General features: G+C 54.0%; 1 long non-coding RNA gene across 1 annotated transcript in view; it reads left to right on the top strand.

Annotated features, from left to right (window-relative positions):
* Positions 1-23,193, top strand: part of LOC146871619 (uncharacterized) — a 169,220-nt gene that overhangs the window by 142,707 nt on the left and 3,320 nt on the right. Inside the window, exon 2 of the long non-coding RNA XR_014981030.1 lies at positions 17,879-18,237. This is a non-coding gene — a long non-coding RNA (uncharacterized LOC146871619). The remainder of the gene's footprint in view (positions 1-17,878; positions 18,238-23,193) is intronic.

Below are 23,193 nucleotides of genomic sequence, written 5' to 3'. Positions count from 1 at the left end.
GGTCGTGCTGGGTGCGGTGCGGTGCTTCAGAGTTTAGGGCAGTGGTGTTTGGGCAGTTTAAAGTGTCGTGGGGGGGTGGTGTTTCAGGGTTTAGGGCAGTGCAGTGGGGTTCGGGCAGTGTAGGGGTCATGCAGGGGCTGGTGTTTCAGGGAGTTGGGCAGTACAGTGATGTTCGGGCAGTGTAGGGGGTCGTAATGGGGCTGGTGCTTCATGGTTTAGGGCAGTGCAGTGTTGTTTGGGCAGTGTAGGGGGTCGTGCTGGGGCTGGTGTATCACGGTTTTGGGCAGAGCAGTGGTGCTCGGGCAGTGTAGGGTGTTGTGATGGGTCGGGTATTTCAGGATTTAGGACAGTGTAGTGGTGTTCTTGCAGCGTAGGGGGTCTTGCTGTAGGTGGTGTTTCAGGGTTTATGGCAGTGCAGTGGTTTTCGGGCAGTGTAGGGGGTCTTGCTGGGGGTAGTGTTTCAGGGTTTAGGGCAGAGCCATGGTGTTCGGGCATTGTAGGGGATCGTGATGGGGCTGGTGTTTCAGGGTTTAGGGTAGTGCGGTGGTGTTCAGGCATTGTAGGGTGTCGTGCTGGGGCTGGTGGTTCAGGGTTTAGGGCAGTGCAGTGGTGTTCGGGCAGTGTAGGGGGTCATGCTGGGGCTGGTGTTTCAGGGTTTAGGGCAGTGCAGTGGTGTTCGGGCAGTATATTGGGTCATGCTGCGGCTTGTGCTTCAGGGTTTAGGGCAGTGCCATGGTGTTCGGGCAGTGTAGGGGGTTGTGCTGGGGCTGGTGTTACAGGGTTTAGGGCAGTGCAGTGGTGTTCAGGCAGTGTAGGGGGTTGTGCTTCGGCTGGTGTTTCAGAGTTAAGGGCAGTGCAGTGGTGACCGGGCATTGTAGGGGGTCGTGCTGGGGCTGGTGTTTCAGGGCTTAGGGCAGTGCAGTGGTGTTCGGGCAGTGTAGGGGGTCGTGCTGGGGCTGGTGTTTCACGGTTTTGGGCAGAGCAGTGGTGCTAGGGCAGTGTAGGGTTTCGTGCTTGGTCGAGTGTTTCAGGGTTTAGGACAGTGTAGTGGTGTTCTTGCAGCGTAGGGGGTCTTGCTGTAGGTGGTGTTTCAGGGTTTATGGCAGTGCAGTGGTTTTCGGGCAGTGTAGGGGGTCTTGCTGGGGGTAGTGTTTCAGGGTTTTGGGCAGTGCCATGGTGTTCGGGCAGTGTAGGGGGTCGTGCTGGGGCTTGTGTTTCAGGGTTTAGGGCAGTGCAGTGGTGTTCGGGCAGAGTAGGGGGTCATGCTGGGGCTGCTGTTTCAGGGATTAGGGCAGTGCAGTGGTGTTTGGGCAGTGTAGAGGGTCATGATGGGGCTGGTGTTTCAGGGTTTAGGGCAGTGCAGTGGTGTTTGGGCAGTGTAGGGGGTAGTGCTGGGGCTGGTGTTTCAGGGTTGAGGTCAGTGCAGTGGTGTTCAGGCAGTGTATTGGGTCATGCTGGGGCTGGTGTTTCAGGGTTTTGGGCGGAGCAGTGGTGCTCGGGCAGTGTAGGGAGTCTTGCTGGGTCTGCTGTTTCAGGGTTTAGGGCAGTGCAGTGGTGTTCGGGCAGTATAGGGGGTCGTGCTGGGGCAGGTGTTTCAGGGCTTAGGGTAGTGCAGTGGTGTTCGGGCAGTGTAGGGGGTCATGCTGGGGCTGGTGTTTTACGGATTTGGGCAGAGCAGTGGTGCTCGGGCCGTGTAGGGAGTCGTGCTGGGTTTTCTGTTTCAGGGTTTAGGGCAGTGTAGTGGTGTTCGGGCAGCATAGGGGGTCTTGCTGGGGGGTGGTGTTTCAGGTTTTAGGGCAGTGGTGTTGTTGCAGCATAGGTGGTCTTGCTGTGGGTGGTGTTTCAGGGATTAGGGCAGTGCAGTGGTTTTTGGGCAGTGTAGGGGGTCTTGCTGGGAGTAGTGTTTCAGAGTTTAGGGCTGTGCCGTGGTGTTCGGGCAGTGTAGGGGGTCGTGCTGGGGCTTGTGTTTCATGGTTTAGGGAAGTGCAGTGGTGTTCGGGCAGAGTAGGGGTTCGTGCTGGGGCTGGTGTTTCAGTGTTTAGGGCAGTGCAGTGGTGTTCAGGCAGTGTAGGGGGTCATGCTGGGGCTGGTGTTTCAGGGTTTTGGGCGGAGCAGTGGTGCGCAGGCAGTTAAGGGGGTCGTACTGGTCTGGTGTTTCAGCGTTTACAGCAATGTAGTGGTGTTTGTGCAGCGTAGGGGGGTCTTGCTGTGGGTGGTGTTTCAGGTTTTAGGGCAGTGATGTTCTTGCCGCGTAGGGGGTCTTGCTGGGGGTGGTGTTTCAGGGTTTAAGGCAGAGCAGTGGTGTTCGGACAGTGGAGGCGGTCTTGCTGTGGGTAGTGTTTCAGGGTTTAGGGCAGTGCAGTAGTGTTTGGGCAGTGTAGGGGGTCGTGATAAGGGCTGGTGTTTTAGGGTTTAGGGCAGTGCAGTGGTGTTTGGGCAGTGTAGGGGGTCGTGATAAGGGCTGGTGTTTTAGGGTTTAGGGCAGTGCAGTGGTGATCGGGCAGTGTAGGGGGTTGTGCTGGGGCTGGAGTTTCAGGGTTTTGGGCAGAGCAGTGGTGTTCGGGCAGTGTAAGGGGTCATGCTGGGTCTGGTGTTTCAGGGTTTAGGGCAGTGTAGTGGTGTTTGGGCAGCGTATGGGGTCTTGCTGGAGGTGGTGTTTCAAGGTTTGGGGCAGTGGTGTTCTTGCAGCATTGCGGGTCTTGCTGGGGGTGGTGTTTCAGGGTTTAGGGCAGTGCAGTGGGGTTCGGGCAGTGTAGGGTGTCTTGCCGTGGGTGGTGTTTCAGGGTTTAGGGCAGTGCAGTGGTGTTCGGGCAGGGTAGGGGGCCGTGCTGGGTGGTGTTTCAGGGGTTAGGGCAGTGCAGTGCTGTTCCAGCAGTGTAGGGGGTCATGGTGGGGGTGGTGTTTCAAGGTTTAGGGCAGTGCACTGGTGTTCGGGCATTGTAGGGGGTCATGCTGGGAGTGGCGTTTCAGGGTTTAGGGCAGTGCAGTGGTGTTCGGGCAGTGTAGGGGGTCATCCTGGTGCTAGTGTTTCACGGTTTAGGTCAGAGCAGTGGTGTTTGGGCAGTGTAGGGGGTCTTGCAGGTGTGGTGTTTCAGGGTTTAGGGCAGTGCAGTGGTGTTCAGGCAGTGTAGGGGTCGTGCTGGGTGCGGTACGGTGCTTCAGAGTTTAGGGCAGTGCAGTGGTGTTTGGGCAGTTTAAAGTGTCGTGGGGGGGTGGTGTTTCAGGGTTTAGGGCAGTGCAGTGGGGTTCGGGCAGTGTAGGGGTCATGCAGGGGCTGGTGTTTCAGGGAGTTGGGCAGTACAGTGATGTTCGGGCAGTGTAGGGGGTCGTAATGGGGCTGGTGCTTCATGGTTTAGGGCAGTGCAGTGGTGTACGGGCAGTGTAGGGGGTCTTGTCGGGGGTAGTGTTTCAGGGTTTAGGGCAGGGCACTGGTGTTTGGGCAGGGTAGGGGGCCGTGCTGGGGTGGTGTTTCAGGGTTTAGGGCAGTGCAGTGGTGTTCCGGCAGTGTAGGGTGTCATGCTGGGGGTGGTGTTTCAAGGTTTAGGGCAGTGCAGTGGTGTTCAGGCAGTGTAGGGGGTCATGCTGGGGCTAGTGATTTAGGGTTTAGAGCAGTGCAGAGGTGTTCGGGCAGTGTAGGGGGACGTGCGGGTGGTGTTTTAGGGTTTCGGGCAGAGCAGTGGAGTTCGGGCAGTGTAGGGGGTCGTGCTGGGAGTGATATTTTAAGGTTTAGGGCAGAGCAGTGGTGTTCGTGCACAGTAGGGGGTCATGCTGGGTGTGGTGTTTAGGGTTGAGGGCAGTGCAGTGGTGCTCGGGCAGTGTAGGGGGTCATGCAGTGGTGGTGTTTCGGGGTTTAGGGCAGTGCAGTGGTTCTCGGGCAGTGTAGGGGGTCGTACTGAGGCTGGTGTTTCAGGGTTTAGGGCAGTGCAGTGGTGTTCGGGCAGTGTAGGGGGTCATGCAGGAGGGTGGTGTTTCAGGGTTAAGGGCAGTGGTTCGGGCAGTGTAGGGGGTCGTGCAGGGGGGTGGTGTTTCAGGATTTAGGGCAATGCATTGGTGTTCGTGCAGTGTAGGGGTCGTGCAGGGGGTCGTGTTTCAGGGTTTAGGGCAGTGCAGTGGTGTTCGGGCAGTGTAGGGGGTCGTACTGGGTGTTGTGTTTCAGGGTTTAGGGCAGTGCAATGGTGTTCGGACAGTGTAGGGGATGTGCTGGGGGTGGTGTTTCAGGGTTTAGGGCAGTGCAGTGGTGTTCAGGCAATGTAGGGGATCCTGCCGGGGCTGGTGTTTCAGGGTTAAGGGCAGTGCAGTGGTGTTCGGGCAGTTTAGGGGGTCATGCTGGAGCTGGTGTTTCAGAGTTTATGGCAGTGCAGTGGTGTTCGGGCAGTGTTGGGGGTCATGTTCGGAGTGGTGTTTCATGGTTTTGGGCAATACAGTTGTGTTCGGACAGTGTAGGGGATCATGCTGGGGCTCGTTTTTCAGGGTTTAGGGCAGTGCAGTGGTGTTCGAGCAGTGTATGGGGCCGTGCCAGGGTGGTGTTTCAGGGTTTAGGGCAGTGCAGTGGTGTTCCGGCAGTGTAGGGTGTCATGCTGGGGGTGGTGTTCCAAGGTTTAGGGCAGTGCAATGGTGTTCAGGCAGTGTAGGGGGTCATGCTGGGGCTAGTGATTTAGGGTTTAGAGCAGTGCAGAGGTGTTCGGGCAGAGTAGGGGGATGTGCGGGTGGTGTTTTAGGGTTTCGGGCAGAGCAGTGGAGTTCGAGCAGTGTAGGGGGTCGTGCTGGGAGTGATATTTTAGGGTTTAGGGCAGAGCAGTGGTGTTCGTGCACAGTAGGGGGTCATGCTGGGTGTGGTGTTTAGGGTTGAGGGCAGTGCAGTGGTGCTCGGGCAGTGTAGGGGGTCATGCAGTGGTGGTGTTTCGGGGTTTAGGGCAGTGCAGTGGTTCTCGGGCAGTGTAGGGGGTCGTACTGAGGCTGGTGTTTCAGGGTTTAGGGCAGTGCAGTGGTGTTCGGGCAGTGTAGGGGGTCATGCAGGGTGTGGTGTTTCAGGGTTAAGGGCAGTGGTTCGGGCAGTGTAGGGGGTCGTGCAGGGGGGTGGTGTTTCAGGATTTAGGGCAGTGCAATGGTGTTCGGACAGTGTAGGGGATGTGCTGGGGGTGGTGTTTTAGGGTTTAGGGCAGTGCAGTGGTGTTCGGGCAATGTAGGGGATCGTGCCGGGGCTGGTGTTTCAGGGTTAAGGGCAGTGCAGTGGTGTTCGGGCAGCATAGGGTGTCTTGCTGGGGGTGTTGTTTCAGGGTTTAGGGCAGTGGTGCTCTTGCAGCATTGGGGGTCGTGCTGGGGTAGGTGTTTCAGGGTTCAGGGCGGTGCAGTGGTGCTCGGGCAGTGTCGGGGGCCTTGCCGGGGGTAGTGTTCAGTGTTTAGAGCAGTGCAGTGGTGTTTGAGCAGTGTAGCGGGCCGTGCCAGGGTGGTGTTTCAGGGTTTAGAGCAGTGCAGAGGTGTTCGGGCAGTGTAGGGGGACGTGCGGGTGGTTGTGTTTTAGGGTTTAGGGCAGAGCAGTGGAGATCGGGCAGTGTAGGGGGTCGTGCTGGGGTTGATGTTTTAGGGTTTATAGCAGAGCAGTGGTGTTCGGGCACAGTAAGGGGTTCATGCTGGGGTGGTGTTTAGGGTTTAGGGATGTGCAGTGGGGCTCGGGCAGTGTAGGGGTTATGCTGGGGTTGGTGTTTCAGGGTTTAGGACAGTGCTGTGGTGTTCGGGCAGTATACGGGGTCGTGCAGGGGTGGTGTTTCGGGGTTTAGGGCAGTGCAGTGGATCTCGGGCAGTGTATGGGGTCGTACTGAGGCTGGTGTTGCAGGGTTTAGGGCAGTGCAGTGGTGTTTGGGCAGTGTAGGGGATAGTGATAAGGGCTGTTGTTTCAGGGTTCAGGGCAGTGCAGTGGTGTTCGGGCAGTGTAGGGGGTTGTGCTGGAGCTGGAGTTTCAGGGTTTTGGGTAGAGCAGTGGTCTTCGGGCAGCATAGGGGGTCTTGCTGGGGGTGGTGTTTCAGGGTTTAGGGCAGTGGTGTTCTTGCAGCATTGGGGATCTTGCTGGGGTTGGTGTTTCAGGGTTTAGTGCAGTGGTGTTCTTGCAGCATTGGGGGTCTTGCTGGGGTTGGTGTTTCAGGGATTAGGGCAGTGCAGTTGTATTCGGACAGTATAGCGGGTCATGCTAGGGTTGGTGTTTCAGGGTTTAGGGCACTGTAGTGGTCTTCGGGCAGCGTAGGGGGTCTTGCTGGGGGTAGTGTTTCAGGGTTTAGGGCAGTGGTGTTCTTGCAGCATTGGGGGTCTAGCTGGGGTTGGTGTTTCAGGGTTTAGGGCAGTGGTGTTCTTGCAGCATTGGGGGTCATGCTGGGGTTGGTGTTTCAGGGTTTAGGGCAGTGCAGTTGTATTCGGACAGTATAGCGGGTCATGCTAGGGTTGGTGTTTCAGGGTTTAGGGTAGTGCAGTGGAGTTCGGACAGTGTAGGGGGTCATGCTGGGGTAGTGTTTCAGGGATTATGGCAAAGCAGTGGTGTTCGGGCAGTGCGTTGGGTCTTGTGGGGGTGGTGTTTCAGGGTTTAGAGCAGTGCAGTGGTTTTCAGACAATGTAGGGGGTTGTGCGGGTGTGGTGTTTCAGAGTTTAGGGCAGTGCAGTGGTGTTCGGGCAGTGTAAAGGGTCATGCAGGGGGTGGTGTGTTTAGGGCAGTGCAGTGGAGTTCGGGCAGTGTAGGGGGTGGTGTAGGGAGTGGTGTTTCAGGGTTTAGGGCAGTGCAGTGGTGTTCAGGCAGTGCAGAGGATCGTGTTGGGGGTGGTGTTTCAGGGTTTAGGGCAGTGCAGTGGTGTTTGGGCAGTGTAGGGGGTGGTGCTGGGGTGGTGTTTCAGGGTTTAGGGCAGTGCAGTGGTGTTCGGGCAGAGTAGGGTGTTGTGCTCGGGCTGGGGTTTCAGGGTTTAGGGGAGTACAGTGGTGTTCGGGCAGTGTAGGGGGTCGTGCTGGGGCTGGTGTTTCAGGGTTTAGTGCAGTGCAGTGGTGTTCGGGCAGTATATTGGGTCGTGCTGCGGCTTGTGCTTCAGCGTTTAGGGCAGTTCAATGGTGTTCGGGCAGTGTAGGGGGTCATGCTGGGGATGGTGTTTCAGGGTTTAGGGCAGTGCAGTGGTGTTCGGGCAGTGTAGGAGGTTGTGCTGGGGCTGGTGTTTCAGGGTTTAGGGCAGTGCAGTGGTGTTCAGGCAGTGTAGGGGGTTGTGCTTCGGCTGGTGTTTCAGAGTTTAGGGCAGTGCAGTGGTGACCGGGCAGTGTAGAGGGTCGTGCTAGGGCTGGTGTTTCAGGGCTTAGGGCAATGCAGTGGTGTTCGGGCAGTGTAGGGGGTCGTGCTGGGGCTGGTGTTTCACGGTTTTGGGCAGAGCAGTGGTGCTCGGGCATTGTAGGGTGTCGTGCTGGGTCGGGTGTTTCAGGGTTTAGGACAGTGTAGTGGTGTTCTTGCAGCGTAGGGGGTCTTGCTGTAGGTGGTGTTTCAGGGTTTATGGCAGTGCAGTGGTTTTCGGGCAGTGTTGGGGGTCTTCCTGGGGGTAGTGTTTCATGGTTTAGGGCAGTGCCATGGTGTTCGGGCAGTGTAGGGGATCGTGCTGGGGCTGGTATTTCAGGGTTTAGGGTAGTGCGGTGGTGTTCAGGCATTGGTGGGTGTCGTGCTGTAGCTGGTGGTTCAGGGTTTAGGGCAGTGCAGTGGTGTTCGGGCAGTGTAGGAGGTCGTGCTGGGGCTGGTGTTTCAGGGTTTAGGGTAGTGCAGTGGTGTTTGTGTAGTTTAGGGGGTTGTGCTTGGGATAGATTTAGGGTACAGGGTAGTGCAGTGGTGTTTGTGTAGTGTAGGAGGTCGTGCTGGGGTAGTGTTTTAGGGTTTAGGGTAGTGCAGTGGTATTTGTGTAGTGTAGTGGATCGTGCTGGGGTAATGTTTTAGGGTTTAGGGCAGTGCAATGGTGTTTGGGAAGTGTAGGGGTTTGTGCTTGGGGCACTCTTTCAGGGATTAGGGCAGTGCAGTGGTGTTTTGGCAGTGTAGGGGTGATGTTTCAGGGATTAGGGCAGTGCAGTGATGTTCTGGCAGTGTAGGGGGTTGTGTTCGGGCTCGTGTTTCAGGGTTTATTGCAGTGCAGTGGTGTTCGGGCAGTGTAGGGGATCGTGCTGGGGCTGGTGTTTCAGGGTTTAGGGCAGTGCAGTGGTGTTCGGGTAGTGTTGGGGGTAATGCTGGGGCTGGTGTTTCAGCGTTTAGGGCAGTGCAGTGGTGTTCAGACAGTGTAGGGTGTCGTGCTGGGTCTGGAGTTTCAGGGTTTAGGGCAGCGTAGGGGGTCTTGCTGGGGGTGGTGTTTCAGGGTTTAGGGCAGTGCAGTGGTGTTCGGGCAGTGTAGGGGGTCATGCTGGGGCTTGTGTTTCAGGGTTTAGGGCAGTGAAGTGGTGTTCGGGCAGTGTATTGGGTCGTGCTGCGGCTTGTGCTTCAGGGTTTAGGGCAGTGCCGTGGTGTTCGGGCAGTGTAGGGGGTCGTGCTGGGGCTGGTGTTTCAGGGTTTAGGGCAGTGCAGTTGTGTTCAGGCAGTGTAGGGGGTCGTGCTTCGGCTGGTGTTTCAGGGTTTAGGGCAGTGCAGTGTTGTTTGGGCAGTGTAGGGGGTCATGCTAGGGCTGGTGTATCACGGTTTTGGGCAGAGCAGTGGTGCTCGGGCAGTGTAGGGTGTTGTGCTGGGTCGGGTGTTTCAGGGTTTAGGACAGTGTAGTGGTGTTCTTGCAGCGTAGGGGGTCTTGCTGGGGGTAGTGTTTCAGGGTTTAGGGCAGTGCCATGGTGTTCGGGCATTGTAGGGGATCGTGATGGGGCTGGTGTTTCAGGGTTTAGAGTAGTGTGGTGGTGTTCAGGCATTGTAGGGTGTCGTGCTGGGGCTGGTGGTTCAGGGTTTAGGGCAGTGCAGTGGTGTTCGGGCAGTGTAGGGGGTCATGCTGGGGCTGGTGTTTCAGGGTTTAGGGCAGTGCAGTGGTGTTCGGGCAGTATATTGGGTCGTGCTGCGGCTTGTGCTTCAGGGTTTAGGGCAGTGCCGTGGTGTTCAGGCAGTGTAGGGGGTTGTGCTGGGGCTGGTGTTACAGGGTTTAGGGCAGTGCAGTGGTGTTCAGGCAGTGTAGGGGGTTGTGCTTCGGCTGGTGTTTCAGAGTTAAGGGCAGTGCAGTGGTGACCGGGCAGTGTAGGGGGTCGTGCTGGGGCTGGTGTTTCAGGGCTTAGGGCAGTGCAGTGGTGTTCGGGCAGTGTAGGGGGTCGTGCTGGGGCTGGTGTTTCACGGTTTTGGGCAGAGCAGTGGTGCTAGGGCAGTGTAGGGTTTCGTGCTGGGTCGAGTGTTTCAGGGTTTAGGACAGTGTAGTGGTGTTCTTGCAGCGTAGGGGGTCTTGCTGTAGGTGGTGTTTCAGGGTTTATGGCAGTGCAGTGGTTTTCGGGCAGTGTAGGGGGTCTTGCTGGGGGTAGTGTTTCAGGGTTTAGGGCAGTGCCATGGTGTTCGGGCAGTGTAGGGGGTCGTGCTGGGGCTTGTGTTTCAGGGTTTAGGGCAGTGCAGTGGTGTTCGGGCAGAGTAGGGGGTCATGCTGGGGCTGCTGTTTCAGGGTTTAGGGCAGTGCAGTGGTGTTTGGGCAGTGTAGGGGGTCATGATGGGGCTGGTGTTTCAGGGTTTAGGGCAGTGCAGTGGTGTTTGGGCAGTGTAGGGGGTAGTGCTGGGGCTGGTGTTTCAGGGTTGAGGTCAGTGCAGTGGTGTTCAGGCAGTGTATTGGGTCATGCTGGGGCTGGTGTTTCAGGGTTTTGGGCGGAGCAGTGGTGCTCGGGCAGTGTAGGGAGTCGTGCTGGGTCTGCTGTTTCAGGGTTTAGGGCAGTGCAGTGGTGTTCGGGCAGTATAGGGGGTCGTGCTGGGGCAGGTGTTTCAGGGCTTAGGGTAGTGCAGTGGTGTTCGGGCAGTGTAGGGGTCATGCTGGGGCTGGTGTTTTACGGATTTGGGCAGAGCAGTGGTGCTCGGGCCGTGTAGGGAGTCGTGCTGGGTTTTCTGTTTCAGGGTTTAGGGCAGTGTAGTGGTGTTCGGGCAGCATAGGGGGTCTTGCTGGGGGGTGGTGTTTCAGGTTTTAGGGCAGTGGTGTTGTTGCAGCATAGGTGGTCTTGCTGTGGGTGGTGTTTCAGGGATTAGGGCAGTGCAGTGGTTTTCGGGCAGTGTAGGGGGTCTTGCTGGGAGTAGTGTTTCAGAGTTTAGGGCTGTGCCGTGGTGTTCGGGCAGTGTAGGGGGTCGTGCTGGGGCTTGTGTTTCATGGTTTAGGGAAGTGCAGTGGTGTTCGGGCAGAGTAGGGGTTCGTGCTGGGGCTGGTGTTTCAGTGTTTAGGGCAGTGCAGTGGTGTTCAGGCAGTGTAGTGGGTCATGCTGGGGCTGGTGTTTCAGCGTTTACAGCAATGTAGTGGTGTTTGTGCAGCGTAGGGGGGTCTTGCTGTGGGTGGTGTTTCAGGTTTTAGGGCAGTGATGTTCTTGCCGCGTAGGGGGTCTTGCTGGGGGTGGTGTTTCAGGGTTTAAGGCAGTGCAGTGGTGTTCGGACAGTGGAGGCGGTCTTGCTGTGGGTAGTGTTTCAGGGTTTAGGGCAGTGCAGTAGTGTTTGGGCAGTGTAGGGGGTCGTGATAAGGGCTGGTGTTTTAGGGTTTAGGGCAGTGCAGTGGTGTTTGGGCAGTGTAGGGGGTTGTGCTGGGGCTGGAGTTTCAGGGTTTTGGGCAGAGCAGTGGTGTTCGGGCAGTGTAAGGGGTCATGCTGGGTCTGGTGTTTCAGGGTTTAGGGCAGTGTAGTGGTGTTTGGGCAGCGTATGGGGTCTTGCTGGAGGTGGTGTTTCAAGGTTTGGGGCAGTGGTGTTCTTGCAGCATTGCGGGTCTTGCTGGGGGTGGTGTTTCAGGGTTTAAGGCAGTGCAGTGGTGTTCGGGCAGTGTAGGGTGTCTTGCCGTGGGTGGTGTTTCAGGGTTTAGGTCAGTGCAGTGGTGTTCGGGCAGGGTAGGGGGCCGTGCTGGGTGGTGTTTCAGGGGTTAGGGCAGTGCAGTGCTGTTCCAGCAGTGTAGGGGGTCATGGTGGGGGTGGTGTTTCAAGGTTTAGGGCAGTGCACTGGTGTTCGGGCATTGTAGGGGGTCATGCTGGGAGTGGCGTTTCAGGGTTTAGGGCAGTGCAGTGGTGTTCGGGCAGTGTAGGGGGTCATCCTGGTGCTAGTGTTTCACGGTTTAGGTCAGAGCAGTGGTGTTTGGGCAGTGTAGGGGGTCTTGCAGGGGTGGTGTTTCAGGGTTTAGGGCAGTGCAGTGGTGTTCAGGCAGTGTAGGGGTCGTGCTGGGTGTGGTGCGGTGCTTCAGAGTTTAGGGCAGTGCAGTGGTGTTTGGGCAGTTTAAAGTGTCGTGGGGGGGTGGTGTTTCAGGGTTTAGGGCAGTGCAGTGGGGTTCCGGCAGTGTAGGGGTCATGCAGGGGCTGGTGTTTCAGGGAGTTGGGCAGTACAGTGATGTTCGGGCAGTGTAGGGGGTCGTAATGGGGCTGGTGCTTCATGGTTTAGGGCAGTGCAGTGGTGTACGGGCAGTGTAGGGGGTCTTGTCGGGGGTAGTGTTTCAGGGTTTAGGGCAGGGCACTGGTGTTTGGGCAGGGTAGGGGGCCGTGCTGGGGTGGTGTTTCAGGGTTTAGGGCAGTGCAGTGGTGTTCCGGCAGTGTAGGGTGTCATGCTGGGGGTGGTGTTTCAAGGTTTAGGGCAGTGCAGTGGTGTTCATGCAGTGTAGGGGGTCATGCTGGGGCTAGTGATTTAGGGTTTAGAGCAGTGCAGAGGTGTTCGGGCAGTGTAGGGGGACGTGTGGGTGGTGTTTTAGGGTTTCGGGCAGAGCAGTGGAGTTCGGGCAGTGTAGGGGGTCGTGCTGGGAGTGATATTTTAAGGTTTAGGGCAGAGCAGTGGTGTTCGTGCACAGTAGGGGGTCATGCTGGGTGTGGTGTTTAGGGTTGAGGGCAGTGCAGTGGTGCTCGGGCAGTGTAGGGGGTCATGCAGTGGTGGTGTTTCGGGGTTTAGGGCAGTGCAGTGGTTCTCGGGCAGTGTAGGGGGTCGTACTGAGGCTGGTGTTTCAGGGTTTAGGGCAGTGCAGTGGTGTTCGGGCAGTGTAGGGGGTCATGCAGGAGGGTGGTGTTTCAGGGTTAAGGGCAGTGGTTCGGGCAGTGTAGGGGGTCGTGCAGGGGGGTGGTGTTTCAGGATTTAGGGCAATGCATTTGTGTTCGTGCAGTGTAGGGGGTCGTGCAGGGGGTCGTGTTTCAGGGTTTAGGGCAGTGCAGTGGTGTTCGGGCAGTGTAGGGGGTCGTACTGGGTGTTGTGTTTCAGGGTTTAGGGCAGTGCAATGGTGTTCGGACAGTGTAGGGGATGTGCTGGGGCTGGTGTTTCAGGGTTAAGGGCAGTGCAGTGGTGTTCGGGCAGTTTAGGGGGTCATGCTGGAGCTGGTGTTTCAGAGTTTATGGCAGTGCAGTGGTGTTCGGGCAGTGTTGGGGGTCATGTTCGGAGTGGTGTTTCATGGTTTTGGGCAGTACAGTTGTGTTCGGACAGTGTAGGGGATCATGCTGGGGCTCGTGTTTCAGGGTTTAGGGCAGTGCAGTGGTGTTTCAGCAGTGTAGGGGGCCGTGCCAGGGTGGTGTTTCAGGGTTTAGGGCAGTGCAGTGGTGTTCGAGCAGTGTAGGGTGTCATGCTGGGGGTGGTGTTCCAAGGTTTAGGGCAGTGCAATGGTGTTCAGGCAGTGTAGGGTTTCGTGCTGGGTCGAGTGTTTCAGGGTTTAGGACAGTGTAGTGGTGTTCTTGCAGCGTAGGGGGTCTTGCTGTAGGTGGTGTTTCAGGGTTTATGGCAGTGCAGTGGTTTTCGGGCAGTGTAGAGGGTCTTGCTGGGGGTAGTGTTTCAGGGTTTAGGGCAGTGCCATGGTGTTCGGGCAGTGTAGGGGGTCGTGCTGGGGCTTGTGTTTCAGGGTTTAGGGCAGTGCAGTGGTGTTCGGGCAGAGTAGGGGGTCATGCTGGGGCTGCTGTTTCAGGGTTTAGGGCAGTGCAGTGGTGTTTGGGCAGTGTAGGGGGTCATGATGGGGCTGGTGTTTCAGGGTTTAGGGCAGTGCAGTGGTGTTTGGGCAGTGTAGGGGGTAGTGCTGGGGCTGGTGTTTCAGGGTTGAGGTCAGTGCAGTGGTGTTCAGGCAGTGTATTGGGTCATGCTGGGGCTGGTGTTTCAGGGTTTTGGGCGGAGCAGTGGTGCTCGGGCAGTGTAGGGAGTCGTGCTGGGTCTGCTGTTTCAGGGTTTAGGGCAGTGCAGTGGTGTTCGGGCAGTATAGGGGGTCGTGCTGGGGCAGGTGTTTCAGGGCTTAGGGTAGTGCAGTGGTGTTCGGGCAGTGTAGGGGTCATGCTGGGGCTGGTGTTTTACGGATTTGGGCAGAGCAGTGGTGCTCGGGCCGTGTAGGGAGTCGTGCTGGGTTTTCTGTTTCAGGGTTTAGGGCAGTGTAGTGGTGTTCGGGCAGCATAGGGGGTCTTGCTGGGGGGTGGTGTTTCAGGTTTTAGGGCAGTGGTGTTGTTGCAGCATAGCTGGTCTTGCTGTGGGTGGTGTTTCAGGGATTAGGGCAGTGCAGTGGTTTTCGGGCAGTGTAGGGGGTCTTGCTGGGAGTAGTGTTTCAGAGTTTAGGGCTGTGCCGTGGTGTTCGGGCAGTGTAGGGGGTCGTGCTGGGGCTTGTGTTTCATGGTTTAGGGAAGTGCAGTGGTGTTCGGGCAGAGTAGGGGTTCGTGCTGGGGCTGGTGTTTCAGTGTTTAGGGCAGTGCAGTGGTGTTCAGGCAGTGTAGGGGGTCATGCTGGGGCTGGTGTTTCAGGGTTTTGGGCGGAGCAGTGGTGCGCAGGCAGTTAAGGGGGTCGTACTGGGTCTGGTGTTTCAGCGTTTACAGCAATGTAGTGGTGTTTGTGCAGCGTAGGGGGGTCTTGCTGTGGGTGGTGTTTCAGGTTTTAGGGCAGTGATGTTCTTGCCGCGTAGGGGGTCTTGCTGGGGGTGGTGTTTCAGGGTTTAAGGCAGTGCAGTGGTGTTCGGACAGTGGAGGCGGTCTTGCTGTGGGTAGTGTTTCAGGGTTTAGGGCAGTGCAGTAGTGTTTGGGCAGTGTAGGGGGTCGTGATAAGGGCTGGTGTTTTAGGGTTTTGGGCAGAGCAGTGGTGTTCGGGCAGTGTAAGGGGTCATGCTGGGTCTGGTGTTTCAGGGTTTAGGGCAGTGTAGTGGTGTTTGGGCAGCGTATGGGGTCTTGCTGGAGGTGGTGTTTCAAGGTTTGGGGCAGTGGTGTTCTTGCAGCATTGCGGGTCTTGCTGGGGGTGGTGTTTCAGGGTTTAAGGCAGTGCAGTGGTGTTCGGGCAGTGTAGGGTGTCTTGCCGTGGGTGGTGTTTCAGGGTTTAGGTCAGTGCAGTGGTGTTCGGGCAGGGTAGGGGGCCGTGCTGGGTGGTGTTTCAGGGGTTAGGGCAGTGCAGTGCTGTTCCAGCAGTGTAGGGGGTCATGGTGGGGTTGGTGTTTCAAGGTTTAGGGCAGTGCACTGGTGTTCGGGCATTGTAGGGGGTCATGCTGGGAGTGGCGTTTCAGGGTTTAGGGCAGTGCAGTGGTGTTCGGGCAGTGTAGGGGGTCATCCTGGTGCTAGTGTTTCACGGTTTAGGTCAGAGCAGTGGTGTTTGGGCAGTGTAGGGGGTCTTGCAGGGGTGGTGTTTCAGGGTTTAGGGCAGTGCAGTGGTGTTCAGGCAGTGTAGGGGTCGTGCTGGGTGTGGTGCAGTGCTTCAGAGTTTAGGGCAGTGCAGTGGTGTTTGGGCAGTTTAAAGTGTCGTGGGGGGGTGGTGTTTCAGGGTTTAGGGCAGTGCAGTGGGGTTCCGGCAGTGTAGGGGTCATGCAGGGGCTGGTGTTTCAGGGAGTTGGGCAGTACAGTGATGTTCGGGCAGTGTAGGGGGTCGTAATGGGGCTGGTGCTTCATGGTTTAGGGCAGTGCAGTGGTGTACGGGCAGTGTAGGGGGTCTTGTCGGGGGTAGTGTTTCAGGGTTTAGGGCAGGGCACTGGTGTTTGGGCAGGGTAGGGGGCCGTGCTGGGGTGGTGTTTCAGGGTTTAGGGCAGTGCAGTGGTGTTCCGGTAGTGTAGGGTGTCATGCTGGGGGTGGTGTTTCAAGGTTTAGGGCAGTGCAGTGGTGTTCATGCAGTGTAGGGGGTCATGCTGGGGCTAGTGATTTAGGGTTTAGAGCAGTGCAGAGGTGTTCGGGCAGTGTAGGGGGACGTGCGGGTGGTGTTTTAGGGTTTCGGGCAGAGCAGTGGAGTTCGGGCAGTGTAGGGGGTCGTGCTGGGAGTGATATTTTAAGGTTTAGGGCAGAGCAGTGGTGTTCGTGCACAGTAGGGGGTCATGCTGGGTGTGGTGTTTAGGGTTGAGGGCAGTGCAGTGGTGCTCGGGCAGTGTAGGGGGTCATGCAGTGGTGGTGTTTTGGGGTTTAGGGCAGTGCAGTGGTTCTCGGGCAGTGTAGGGGGTCGTACTGAGGCTGGTGTTTCAGGGTTTAGGGCAGTGCAGTGGTGTTCGGGCAGTGTAGGGGGTCATGCAGGAGGGTGGTGTTTCAGGGTTAAGGGCAGTGGTTCGGGCAGTGTAGGGGGTCGTGCAGGGGGGTGGTGTTTCAGGATTTAGGGCAATGCATTTGTGTTCGTGCAGTGTAGGGGGTCGTGCAGGGGGTCGTGTTTCAGGGTTTAGGGCAGTGCAGTGGTGTTCGGGCAGTGTAGGGGGTCGTACTGGGTGTTGTGTTTCAGGGTTTAGGGCAGTGCAATGGTGTTCGGACAGTGTAGGGGATGTGCTGGGGCTGGTGTTTCAGGGTTAAGGGCAGTGCAGTGGTGTTCGGGCAGTTTAGGGGGTCATGCTGGAGCTGGTGTTTCAGAGTTTATGGCAGTGCAGTGGTGTTCGGGCAGTGTTGGGGGTCATGTTCGGAGTGGTGTTTCATGGTTTTGGGCAGTACAGTTGTGTTCGGACAGTGTAGGGGATCATGCTGGGGCTCGTGTTTCAGGGTTTAGGGCAGTGCAGTGGTGTTTCAGCAGTGTAGGGGGCCGTGCCAGGGTGGTGTTTCAGGGTTTAGGGCAGTGCAGTGGTGTTCGAGCAGTGTAGGGTGTCATGCTGGGGGTGGTGTTCCAAGGTTTAGGGCAGTGCAATGGTGTTCAGGCAGTGTAGGGTGTCATGCTGGGGCTAGTGATTTAGGGTTTAGAGCAGTGCAGAGGTGTTCGGGCAGAGTAGGGGGACGTGCGGGTGGGTGTTTTAGGGTTTCGGGCAGAGCAGTGGAGTTCGGGCAGTGTAGGGGGTCGTGCTGGGAGTGATATTTTAGGGTTTAGGGCAGAGCAGTGGTGTTCGTGCACAGTAGGGGGTCATGCTGGGTGTGGTGTTTAGGGTTGAGGGCAGTGCAGTGGTGCTCGGGCAGTGTAGGGGGTCATGCAGTGGTGGTGTTTCGGGGTTTAGGGCAGTGCAGTGGTTCTCGGGCAGTGTAGGGGGTCATGCAGGGTGTGGTGTTTCAGGGTTAAGGTCAGTGGTTCGGGCAGTGTAGGGGGTCGTGCAGGGGGGTGGTGTTTCAGGATTTAGGGCAGTGCAATGGTGTTCGGACAGTGTAGGGGATGTGCTGGGGGTGGTGTTTCAGGGTTTAGGGCAGTGCAGTGGTGTTCGGGCAATGTAGGGGATCGTGCCGGGGCTGGTGTTTCAGGGTTAAGGGCAGTGCAGTGGTGTTCGGGCAGTTTAGGGGGTCATGCTGGAGCTGGTGTTTCAGAGTTTATGGCAGTGCAGTGGTGTTCTGGCAGTGTTGGGGGTCATGTTCAGAGTGGTGTTTCATGGTTTTGGGCAGTACAGTGGTGTTCGGACAGTGTAGGGGATCATGCTGGGGCTGGTGTTTCAGAGTTTAGGGCAGTGCAGTGGTGTTCGAGCAGTGTAGGGGGTCTTGCTGGGGGTGGTGTTTCAGGGTTTAGGGCAGTGCAGTGGTGTTCGGGCAGTGTAGGGGGTCATGCACGGGGGTGGTGTTTCAGAGTTTAGGGCAGTGGTGTTCGGGCAGTGTAGGGGGTTGTGCAGGGGGGTGGTGTTTCAGGATTTAGGGCAGTGCAGTGGTGTTCGTGCAGTGTAGGAGGTCATGCAGGGGGTGGTGTTTCATGGTTTAGGGCAGTGCAGTGGTGTTCAGGCAGTGTAAGGGGTCGTGCTGGGTGTGGTGTTTCATGGTTCAGGGCAGTGCAGCGGTGTTCGGGCAGTGTAGGGGACGTGCTGGGGGTGGTGTTTCAAGGTTTAGAGCAGTGCAGTGGTGTTTGGGCAATGTAGGGGTCATGCTGAGAGTGGTGTTTCAGTGTTTTCTGCAGTACAGTGTATTTTAAATTGGCTGCGATTGGATTAGCATTAGCGGAATCCATCTCGTATTTAGAGGCTATCTTGTCCATTTTGTGGAATCCATCTGTATTTCTGGCAGCCATTTTGCCTGCCATGTGCTCACCAAGAGCTGTTTCCTTCTTCACTGTTATTTTCCCTTGTGCTCTGTTTAAAGGACTGGCTATACTTAGACTCTGCTACTCTGCACATGTGCAGAAGAGTCTAACTGTCTATGCATCTGTTTTTAGTCTGTAGCTGTCAGGTTGTTTCTACCAGAGTCAGCAACTGCTAGCTCCTCCTTTACTGTTGACTGTGCATTTCTGTATGACCATCTATGTATGTAATTCTTCTCATGTATACTTGTACCGCCTTTTTCAGCCCCTGTGTGGGTATAAAAGGACCACGCTCTTTCTATTCAGTGTGCTACTTCACTCAATACCGAAGGGTGCTGTTTGAATGTAGTTCCACCTCATGAGGTTTATTAAACTTTGTATTTTCTATTCCAGTTTCTGTGCCAACTTCTTCCTATTGGTCTGAGGACTCTGTGCAGAGAAGGGCGAACCCCTTGCACTGGTAGGCCTAGCTGAGGTCCACTTCTACAAATTGGCGCCCAACCAGTGGGGCTCATCAGCGACTCGGATGCCCAAAGGATTGGTCGCGACGAAGGATTGGAATCTCGCTCTGGACGCGATCGCTGCCCGATGAGACCCGAGTCTTGGCAACCACGGCGTTTTTCCTTTCTTTCTGATCTGACCATCCAGGTGGTGCCGGTCCTCGACTGAGATCTCTTCTGTTGACCCGCCGTGCAGTGACCATTTGGTCGATTTTAGAACTTGGCAGTTGGAACCTGGACACCAAGTGATTGGTAAGTGTCCTTCTGCGGCGCTTGATGTTGGTTTTGATGCCTGGGATTGGTAAGGTAGTTTAGTAACACTTACTGTGGCTTTTGGATTGCGCATTTTGTGTTGGCCAACTTGGTTTGTTATGATATATATATAAGTTGCAACCTATATAGGCAGGTAATGAGGAGAATTTTCTCTATCTAAATTGATTCGAACGGCACATCGTACTAAAGGTACCTTAAGTGCTACTTTGATTATAATACTGCATATTCTGCACTATTTTTGGCATGCCTGTTTTTAGCACACTTCCCAGGATGTGTTGCTTTTGTAGTGGTACCAATTTGAGACTCGATGAAGCACAACCGGCCCCCCCCGGAGGGGACGCCTAATAGGGATATGTATATTAAGCATGGTCTTTCTTCTATAATGTATAGCACATTATGGAATAAATACACTCGTAAGGATCCTGAGTTGCGTTGGCCTATGTACGGGTCATTTGATTTACGAAAGATTGAGTATGTGGAACAATGTCTGTGTAAGAGAAAGACTAGGCAAGATATGTTTGATTGTGTACGAATGTGGGAGAAAGAAGTGCGTGAACAAATGAAGCGTGAGCAAGCTTTGATTGAAAAACAGCGAAAGAACATTTATGTGAAAGCATTAGAGCTGAAGAACAAAGAAATAAAAGAGTTAAAAGAGAGAGAAGATAGGGAGCTCAATTTACAGGTAACTGGCCAATACGCTGTTCGGCGGCCCCTTTATCCTATACTTAATAAACCACAAGATGATTCCTTATTATTAGATCGCCCTCCACCTCCGTATACTGTTCCGTCTGCCCCTCATGAGTCAGATGAGGACTCTAGTTCGGAGGAACATAAGGCACGAGAAACTCGTTCTATGTTGACTACAGCGCGGTCGTCCCAGCTCCGATCTGCTGCTCGTAAAGCAGTTCATAGCACTACCCCGCCTCTGAACTTCTAGATAGTATGAGAGGGTGGTATGAAAGGGAGCAGCTGTATTTTACTGAGGTGTTTGCCGCAGAGGTCCTTGAGCTGTTTAGGAAATATTCTGAGGAGTTAGAGCCTGACGATATAGCGGAAAATTATAAACAAATGCGTGATGGTCTTTTTGTTTTCTCCCAGGTGGCTGATACAATCAGGCGTTTGGTTAAACTGCATGTTGATACAGTCCGTTTGCGAGAGGAGAAAAAGGCTGCAGACGTAGCTGCACAGACATCTCAGACCGGCATGGCACAAGCTTTTACCTCCGGAACAGATAAGACTATGATAGTTCATGCGAAACCTATGCGGGAGGCCGCGCCTTTGTATGTTCCTCCTAAAGGACTGGGTACAAGTGATGATAAGGCCTCTATTGATGAGAAGGGTTATTTTATTTATAATTGGGTTTACACTCCTTGGAATAGGACGGATGTTATGGCACTTAAAACTGCATTGCCTGATCCGCGAAAAAATCCAGCCGCTTTTTATGAGGAAGTTGAGGGTGTTATTAGCTCTTGCACTATGACTTTGCCTGATATTGATTTATTTTTCGGATTGATATTACCACCTGATATGTGGAGAACTGTTCGTAAAATTGATGATCGTGCAGCTTTTGGGGCATTATGGAGAGACTTAGAACAAATGGATGTAGAAAGGGAACCCGCACAGAAGCCATGTCAGTTAATTTTAGATCTTCCCGCAGCTATATTAGTTAAGTTAAAAATGATTATTCCCCCTAAAAAGATAGATTGGACTGTTTTAGCATCTTGTAAGCAAAAGGCAGATGAATCGGTCTCGGATTTCTTTACACGCTTTGAAGAAGCATTCCACGATTTTAGTGGCCAGTCACTGACAGATGACACAGGCAGATATCTGTTTGTCGATAAATATGTCGCAAACCTGTTGCCAGGAATAGCTAGTCGCCTAAAGGCCAGTGAGAGTTCATGGACTACCTCTTCCCCGGTTTCTCTCTTGACTATGGCTCAGTATTATGAACGCCAGGAATTAGAAGCAAAGGGTAATGAGGATAAGAAGACTAAAGAATTAAAAACGAAGGTTATGTTGGCTCAGGCTTATGGTCCGCCTTTTAGAGGTAGTGATAGAGGTGGACGTGGATCTTATGGTTCGTCTTTCCCTTCTTATACCCGTTCGAATTTGTCTGCTGACCAGTGCGCGTACTGTAAGAAATTCGGGCACCGGGTTTCCGATTGTCCAGCACGGCGTGCTCAGCAGTGTACACGTGGTAGGGGACAAATGAAAAATCGTCCAGGATATTCAGGGCCTAGAGGAAGCACAGGTGATCGTGCTAGGTTTGATGCTAATATACGTGGGCAGGATGGGTTCAACACTTTTGATAGAAGGAACCAATATCAAATGTCTGACTATGTGCCATCTCATTCTCAAGATTCTACTTATGCATAGGATTGCCTAGGATGGGGTAAGGAATCAGTTGAAGTTCCAGTAGATCAGAGGGGTCCCTATGTTACAGCAAATGTTTTGGGCTCCACTGATCAGTTTCTGGTTGATACAGGAGCTACTCGTAGCGCCTTGTCTAAACAATTGGTTTCAAGGGCTCCCCTGTCTGGCTTAACCATTACATCGATAGGCTTCGATGGAACCCCTTCCCTTAGCCCATTGTCGCAACCACTTGCATTCCATGTGGATACATTTACTGCTCCATGTCCATTTTTGCTTTCCCCAAATTCACCAGACAATATTGTAGGTCTTGACATGCTTAAGTATTTCAGGGCTACGATACGATGTTCTCCAGAACGTGTATGTTATCTTGAATGACAACCATCCTGTGATGGAGAGAGCTTGTCTTGTCAAAGAGGATATTGCATTAGCTTCACTCCCTAGTACTTTGTGGGCTACTTCAGACACTGATGTAGGGCAAATGGTTATTCCACCGGTACACATTAGTGTCAAGGAGGGCGCTGTGCTGCCACGTTTGCCTCAATACAAAATTTCACAGGAAGGTGAAGAAGCACTCATACGTATTGTCAATGATCTCATTGAAGTGGGGGTTGTTGAGGAAGTTCCTTACAATGTTTGTAACAGTCCGATTCTTCCTATTCTGAAAAAAGATACTGACACTAATGTTTACAGATTTATTATTGATTTGCGAGAAGTTAATAAGATTGTAGTACCACAATACCCCGTGGTTTCTGACATAACGACACTTCGTACTTGGGTTTCCCCGACAGCGACTACATATTCTGTGATAGACTTGAAGAATGCTTTCTTTTCGATCCCTATTCATCCTGATAGCCGATATTTGTTCGGTTTCACTTTGAATAATCGATCGTATAGATTCTGTAGAGTTCCTCAAAGCTATACTGAGAGTCCTAGTATTTACAGTCAAGCATTAAAAAGACAACTTGATTCTTTCATTTTGCCTGAAGGAGTGGCTCTCATACAATATGTCGATGACATCTTGTTGGCAGCCAACACCCCTGAGCAGTGTGAAAAATGTACTTTGTCCTTGCTGTCTTTTCTTGCTTCCCATCATCACAAAGTATCACGAAAGAAATTGCAATATTGTAGACCGAAGGTGACCTACTTAGGTCACCTTCTGTCTAAGGAGGGCCGTGCACTCACACCAGATCGCATTCAAGCTATTTTAGACACACCAGTGCCCCGTACTCAGAAAGATGTCCGTGCATTCATTGGTCTTACTTCTTTTCGTAGGCAATGAATATTAGGATGTTCACACATTGTTAAACCCTTGCTAGCACTTTTGACCAAAGATACTCCAATGCCCCTCCCATGGACAGATGAATGTGAGACTGCTTTCCGACAGTTACGACAAGCTCTTTGTTCAGCACCAGTGTTAGGTACTCCAGATTATACGAAGCCTTTTACATTATATGTACACGGAAAAGATGGATGCGCATTGTCAGTTTTAGTACAGACACACGGTGACAAACAGCGTCCCTGTGCATATTTTTCAGCAGTACTTGATCCTGTTGCTCCTGCATTACCTGGATGCTTCCGTTCAGTTGCAGCAACAGCTGTGTCAATACGTCAGAGTGAAGGGATAGTTTTGTCACATAAGCTGTTGGTGCTAGTACCCCATGCGGTTGATGCCCTTTTAAATCAGACGAAGACGCAGCATTTAACTAGTGCTCGTCTGACAGGATACGAATTGACATTATTGGCCCCTCACATTACACTAAAGAGATGTGCGATACTAAACCCAGCCACTTTGTTGCCATACCCGGAGACTCAGTCTCAGTCACAGGAGTCTCATGATTGTATATTCCTTACTGAGGAACAGACAAAGGGTCGTGTCGATTTGCAAGACACGCCCCTTTCAAGTGTTGATGGGGAACTATGGGTTGATGGGTCCTGTTTGAAGTTACCAGATGGTACAACGTCAGCTGCATATGGAATTACAACACTTCAGACGGTAGTTGAGACAGCTCGTATTCCACAGAAGTCAGCTCAGGCAGCTGAGCTAATAGCGTTGACACGAGCGTGTGAACTTAGTACTGACTTATCTGTGAACATTTATACAGACAGCCGCTATGCTTTCGGAGTGGCTCATGATTTTGGGCTACTCTGGAAGGAGAGGGGCTTTCTTACATCCCACGGGGTGCAAATAATGCATGGAGAATTAGTACATAATCTCTTGACTGCTTTAACATACCCGAAGAGGATAGCAATTGTTAAATGTAGCGCACATAAGAAAATAATTGATAAGATAGGACAAGGCAATGCTTTTCCAGACCAAACAGCCCGTGGAACTGCCATGCAGCGAAGCACCACGTCTATGTACGTAGTGAAGTCACAGGCCGAACGCTGGCATGATACCAGACAGGAAGTGCTAGATATGCAGAGATCTGCTTCTGCAGAAGAAATTGAGCAATGGTCTAAGGAGGGAACATTGGATGATGAGGGCTGTTGGAGGAATAAAGAGATGAGCAAGTGGAGATTGCCGACAGCTTATTTACAACCTATGATTCATATGGCGCATGG

Source organism: Triturus cristatus, chromosome 1_1 (assembly GCF_964204655.1).
Source record: "Triturus cristatus chromosome 1_1, aTriCri1.1, whole genome shotgun sequence".
NCBI lineage: Eukaryota > Metazoa > Chordata > Amphibia > Caudata > Salamandridae > Triturus > Triturus cristatus.
The sequence above is the reverse complement of the archived record's forward strand: the minus strand, read 5'-3'. Positions and strand labels throughout refer to the sequence as shown.